General features: G+C 36.0%; 1 long non-coding RNA gene across 6 annotated transcripts; it reads left to right on the top strand.

Moving 5' to 3' along the window:
- Positions 1 to 570: 570 nt before the first annotated feature.
- LOC137745906 (uncharacterized) lies at positions 571 to 6,411 on the top strand. 6 transcript variants are annotated; one of them, XR_015957540.1, is made up of 7 exons: positions 571 to 1,379; positions 1,505 to 1,609; positions 1,838 to 1,877; positions 1,998 to 4,311; positions 4,450 to 4,995; positions 5,287 to 5,351; positions 6,048 to 6,411. It is a non-coding gene; the product is annotated as an uncharacterized LOC137745906 (long non-coding RNA). The 6 variants fall into 6 exon arrangements; XR_015957539.1 differs by having other exon boundaries at positions 1,998 to 4,636; positions 4,926 to 4,995; XR_015957536.1 differs by having other exon boundaries at positions 1,998 to 4,995.
- The last annotated feature ends 296 nt before the right edge of the window (positions 6,412 to 6,707 follow it).

Below are 6,707 nucleotides of genomic sequence, written 5' to 3'. Positions count from 1 at the left end.
ATTCCTAGAACTACAAAAACACAAACTATTTCTAGAACTACATCAAAATTAAACACTATTTTATAAATTTAACCAAAATAACCCACTTATTCCTGAAAGTGAACAAAATACAAACTATTTATGGAATTGAACAAAACACACAGTTTACAAATGAAGGGAACCAATAATATTCAAAAAGAAAAAAAAACACATTATTTATAGGAATTGACACTTTACTTATAGAACACACTATTTCTAGAACTGTAAAAGCACAAAATATTTCTAGAACTACAAGAAAATTACACATTATCTATTCTAAAACTAGGGAGCAATTGACTGTTCATTGGGCTACAGTCAATTGTTTGCCCTTCGATTTCACGCTATTTACAACAAAACCATCGGATCTGGGCTGGGTTGGGAAGGTAATTCCCAAAAGTTAGGGGGTAATTTTGTCTGTAGGATTGAGCCGAATGTCGACCATCGTAGAAAGGGTGGGGGATGGAAGCAAACCCGATTTTGTTCCAGAGATCTCTTCGACAAGCCCATTTTGCTCCAGAGCTCTTCAACGACAAAGTCGATTCAGCGCCTCACCGTCGCACACCTCGCCTTACCTCGCCGCCGCACTCCTTACCAGAACTCGAATCAATGGTAACGTGCCAATTGTATATATTTTTTGTCGATTTTTATCATTATTCTGGAAATTAGGGTTTGATCTAAATTTGGTGTGGGAGGATTTGTGGACAGATTTCAGGGAGAGAGGCGTGGGATGGCAGGGAGGGGAAGGGAGAGGAAGGAGTGAGGCTGCCAAAAAGGGGGTTAGGGTTGATTTTTTTATCCTCAAATCAATTGTTGTTGTCGGTGATTGAACGAGCATTGGTTAGAGGGGAACTTTCATTTCCTTTGTTTCTGAACCGGAATGGGGTCGATGGGACCATGCTCTGTTGCACGTTCAGATGAGTGATTTGAGGGATTTGCGGGTAGGGAGAGTGATTTCAGGGATTGGTAATCCCATCCCGTGTTTTTCCCTCATCTCTGTCACACTCAACCTCTCTCTAATTCTTTCTCTTTCTCTCTCTTTTAGACTCTTCCTTTCTCCCAACTGTCCATCTCTCTCAACTTTAGTGCTAACCCTAATTTGTTCTTTCATTCCTCAATTTTCTCCATCCGAGCAATGAAAAATCGAACTGGGTTTTCAGATTATTGATGATTCACGGACAGAGAATGGAGAGAGTTGATTGAGGGAGTTGGTGAGTATGGGCTTACACAGAGGGAAGAACACAGAAAGAGAGAGAGAGAGGGAGAGGGAGGGAACGATTGCACAGAGACAAGGAGAGAGACAGAGAGAGATCGCAGAAAGAGGAGGATGACAAAAATTGAGGAGGAACCCATGTCTGCAGAGAGTGAGTAAGTTCTGAACCAAAGCTTATTTTCTCTAATTTTTGGCTATGCGACAACAAATTTCTGAAGCAGAAGAATCAAGGAACCTTGCGTTAGAATTTAATCCTAATTTTTTTTCTCTTTGCAGGACAAAAAACTACCAGGGAAGGAGGAGACTGCCAGGAATGTAAAACCCAGACAGGAGAAGACAAGCAATGGCGGAGGAACCAAGGCTGTAGATCTTTGATAAAAGGTATAAATCCTTTTCGTTTCTGGTAGTTTACCCTCGCCTAAAATGTGAAATTTAATATGGTGTTGATGAGTGTGTTTGAAGGCGGAAGAGCTGATCCTGTAATTTGATTGCTTTGTCACACTCGAAATCATTTATCAATTTTATTAAGTAATGTTTATATCTGCACCATCTTCTAACTTTTTTATAAATGTTTTAACCTTGATCTATTGTTTGATGATCGTTTTGTAGCACTGACAATATCATGCTCTTTCCATTCCTTTATTTTTTGGTCAGTGCTCACTTATTAATATTGTTGTTGCTTTTAGTTTTTAAATTTTATGAAAAATGCAACCTTCAAACCCTGTTGAAGTCGATTTGGTATCTCAAGATTCCAAATTATTGTTTGCAGATTAGGGATTTGCATATTGCTAAAAGAGAGGAAGACATTGGCTATTGTGCTGGATATGTAGCTGAGTTGATGATTGTCGCTACTTACCTTTTGTATTTTTCACCGTTTTGTTCCTTAACAAGTGTCTTTCTTTGAAGGGGCTTCATAGATGCTTGGCAGAGTCCTAACATCAATTTTTTAGGGAATGGTGGCTGATATTGACTCAGATGAAGCCCCTATTTATATATCCTGATCATTTTTATGTTCTATCTTTTCTGACTTGGATGATATTGATCAAATGAATGAGTTAGAAACTGAAAGTTACATTTGTTCCATCAATATGTTGATCAAATGGATGAGTTAGAAGCTGAAAATTACATTTGTTTCTTGCTACTTTTTATACTGAACAGATTTTGTGTATGTATAGTGCTTTATTTTCAAGGTTATTTCTCTCAACACCATGTGAATGTACAAATAGTTCTTTCCCAATTCAACCAATTTAAAAATTGGGATTTTAACTGATGTTCGTCCATGGTTCCTTACTTTCCAGATATTGAAACATGCATAAATTCACCTGGAAATTATACATGTCAATGTCCCAAAGGATACAAACATGAAGGCATGGATGAAAAGAGTTGTATCAAATACAACAAATGGTCAAAGGCCATTCTCCTCATTATTTCATTAGGGATGCATGTTTTTTTTCTCATGTTAATATATTGCATATACAAGCCTAAATTTATTTTATTGGAGCCACTTTTGGATCCAAAATTCTCATAAAGTATGTCATTGATGAAAGTTATATTCTGGTGTCTTTTAGTGATCTTCATGTTTTTCGTACAAAATAAGATTGTTAGCTTCTATGGTAAGCAATGTTAACTATCAGGGATTTGTTTTCATATTGCATGAAATTTCCACTTTTTTCATCTTTGAATAGTCTTAAGCACGGTAAATATAATAGCACTAGAAAGTGAGGAAATCCACTTTCTTTGGTCAGGTTGGATTCTCTACTATGACTACCATTTTTATCTCTAAACAAATTTTTAATGGTATGTATGATATAAAAGGGTAGATTTAACTATTTTGGTTTCTTTGTTCTCACGCTTTAGTGCCTCGAGTTTTAATTTTTCATAGTTGTGTCTGAGTTGTTTTCCAGTTACAATTCGGGTGCCATTGGCAACTTCTAGGGGACCAAAATTGTTTTCAGGTCAAAATACAGGAACCAAATTGTAACTAGACTAGGAGATTACATTACCAAAGTAGGAAAGTTCGGTCTTGATTCGTAGTTTGGCAACATAAAATGTATGTAGGATGTTGTTTTGGAACCGCTTGGTAAGTGTTAAATATATCCTATAACATGACTGACTAACAAGCATGGCCGTTCAGATATACATGCAATTGAGATCACTGATTAAATCAGATTTCTTTTAAATGGAAGCAAATCTTGCCTATTAGGTGTTTGTGAAAATTCCCCAGAGAGTTAGAAACAAGGATATGATGCAAATCTGAATGTAGGCTGTTTTGGTATGTGTGTGTACGTATAGGGGGTGTTATATTGATATGACATGCTGCCTAATTTATCTATTTTTCAATTGTTCGATCAAAGAAGGAAGTTCAATTTATCAAGGATCAAGGTTTGGACTACTAGACAGCACGTCGACTTCGGTTTGAGGTATGGAAGTCTCGAGCTTGCAATCTTAAATTTTTGGTTCCCGAATAAGAAATATGCTCTATTTGATCCCGAATAAGAAATGACATAGGTTTGTGGCTTCCATTGTTATTAAGTTGTATCCTTTTCTACTTGGGTTCCAAGAAACCATTATAATGAATTAATCAATTTTTTTATTCTAAGGAAGTATGTATTCATCATTGTTTTTTTTTTTTTTTTGAACAATTTCAATTAATATAACTATGACCATTTGTCTACTATTTTATATCTTCTGTTCTTTTTCCTTTTTGTAGACTCCCATTGCCATGTTGTTCTCTTGCTGCTAACTGATTTAGTTGGGGTATCTTAACAAGAGTGCTGTCTTTACGAAGTCTTTTTTGTTTTTTGTTTTTTTTTTTTTTTGTGGTGTTACTTTTTACGGTCGGGATATTCCTTAATTTTTTTCTTTAAAGTGAGGAAGATTTAACAACGCGTTTTTTTGTTTGTTTTGGTGGTGTTACTTTATGAATTTTTAGTTAGGAAGATTTAACAATGCCTTTTTTTGTTTGCTTTACTTTGTTATGTCTTGATAAACGCAGGTTCAGCAACATGTTGCTGAAATGATCACTTATATAGCCTCTATTGCAAAACAATTTCCTAAGAAATGTGTATTACTTTGTCTTCTGGGTGAGCGTTCTCTAATTTAGATTAGACATCGGGACTCGAAGCTTGGTTTGTTTTCTGTGTCTCCTTCACTGTATCTGTTCTGTGGATGAACAGGTAGATGTCAACTCTAGCATTTAATGGTGTTGTGCACTTTGACAGGTATATGTGAATGGCTCACAGAGTTTTTCTGAATCTGTAGATCCAGTGGGCCCTCATGACACTGTTATATCCAAACCAAAGTTTGGCGAATTTGATATATGTTGGATACAATGGCAATCCTGCTTCAGCTATCCATGTTACTAGAAGAAGATCAGAAGATCATAAAAGGCAAAAAACAGAAAGAAATGTTAGCTGCTTCGTTTTTTGTCCTAAAAATGCAGAAAAATCCCCTCTTTTAAATTCATTCATAGGAAGGTATGGCTTTCCCCCTTCACTATACTCAACATAGTTATTGCTCCTGAAACTACCCAATTTTCTTTTCTTTTTTCTTTTCAAACTGAGACAAAGCTCACCGTGTCTGCTATCCCTTTCCTGTTTGACTCTGGTCTATCTTCCATTTTAGAAAATATTTGTGGTGACTAGATTTAATCTTTCATTTTGCTTTGTTAATTTGTTGTTGCCAATTTTGACCTCAGGCCTTTCTCAAAGAGCGAGACTATACCTACTGGTGAGCGTTATGCAGTGAATGTCATTAACCAGATTGGGGTGAGTACTATCATATATAACACTTTTTGCTTTGAGAAAGGTAACGGGTAAGGGAGGTATGGGTATGGGTTTTTAGGGCCGGTTTCTAGGGAGGTGGTCTGGTGTCAGTGCCTTCACGGGATGGGGGTGTGTGATATGGGGGAGAGAGGAGAGGGTGTTGGTTCTGAAAAAACAAAGCGACATGTGGATTTTTGTCTTTCTATATCATGCTTATGTTGAAATGTTATACCTGCCAAAACCATTATGTTGAAATGTTGGATAGGTAAACGTTTTTTGTTGTTCTGTTTTTAGGACTTCATTAATCGTTTAGAAGCGCAGCCAATGATGTGAGAGCGGAAGGGGAGCAAGCATGTGAGGTAATTTTTTTTTTTGTGTTGAATTAAGTGGTTTTGAATTCAGTCGAACATTTGTGTGCAAGTTTGGTTTCTATATCTATCGCAATTCATGCTTGCAGTGATATTATTGTAACATCAAATCCTAAAATGTATTGTGTGAAGAACCACTAAAAGGAATGTAATGTGTAAGTGAGTTTGATTATTCAAATGCAAAATTTTTAATTTTTAGAATGAGAGTTGCAATTAAAATTAACGGAGTGCTGAGCAGAAGTTTAATTAATTCAGTTTTGATAAATGATTGAAGGTTGCTCTATGATTCTTTTGCTGTTTTGATAATTATAAGTTTAGATAACGAAAGGGATAGAACGAAAATGAAAGCTTAGAATCTGGTGAATAATATGTTGGCATGTGTGTGTGTTCTCTTCAGGAGGATCGGTTGATGTTTTTAATTGTATAATTTATTTTCATTGGTCTAAATGCACGTCCGATTGCTTGCCTTCCCATAGATGGGTTAAGTTGGACATCCAGAAGAATTTGTTTGTATAGGAACTTTTTTTCTTCTTTTCGCTGTGATCTGTTTTGTTAAAGGTGATGATAAAGATTTATCAACATTGTTTGTTCGGAATTAGGTGGAAATTGGGAGGGAGTAAATTGTGATTCTAAACAGGACCATCGTGAGTTATTCTTTTAAACTATGATTTATATTCTTTGCTATAGTGCGGAAGACTTAGCTGCTTGAACAAGAACGACTGCTGCAGGGCGTTCTACATGTTTTTGGCTTTCAACATTTTTGCTTCAAAACTTAGCTGCTTGAACAAGAACGAAACACCATCTTAGCTGCAAGGCAAAATATGTGTGGACTGGATGTTACTTCTGTTTCTTACTGAAACAGGCGTCCTGCATGTTTTTAGCTTTGCACGTTTGTGCTTGAAAACTTTGATGCTAGAATAAGAACGAAACAGTTTTTATGTTGCCTAACCTATAGGATATATATTTTGCCACATTGACTACAGGGGCAAGATTTGTGTGAACTGTATGTTACTTCTGTTTATTAGGGAACCAAAACGTTCAGTTTCGCCCTGTTCATTGTACAATGTCTTTTCATGTCAGCTCAATTGAATGTATATAAAAACGAAGCTGCATATCGTACTGACCTCATTCACTCATCTATCCCTTTCTTCATTTATGATTGTGTTGAATTTATTCAGATAAAATGTATCTTATTCATGTAGTTTAAGGTGATGCATTCAAGTCCCGCAGCAACGCGCGGGCACATTTTCTAGTTATTTCTAAAATTGAACCAAAATTACCCTATTCTAGAAATTGAACAAAACACAAACTATTTCTAAAATTGCACAAAACACAAAGTTTACAAAA

This window comes from Pyrus communis, chromosome 16 (genome assembly GCF_041283825.1).
Source record: "Pyrus communis isolate YQ-2024b chromosome 16, ASM4128382v1, whole genome shotgun sequence".
Lineage (NCBI taxonomy): Eukaryota > Viridiplantae > Streptophyta > Magnoliopsida > Rosales > Rosaceae > Pyrus > Pyrus communis.
The sequence above is the reverse complement of the archived record's forward strand: the minus strand, read 5'-3'. Positions and strand labels throughout refer to the sequence as shown.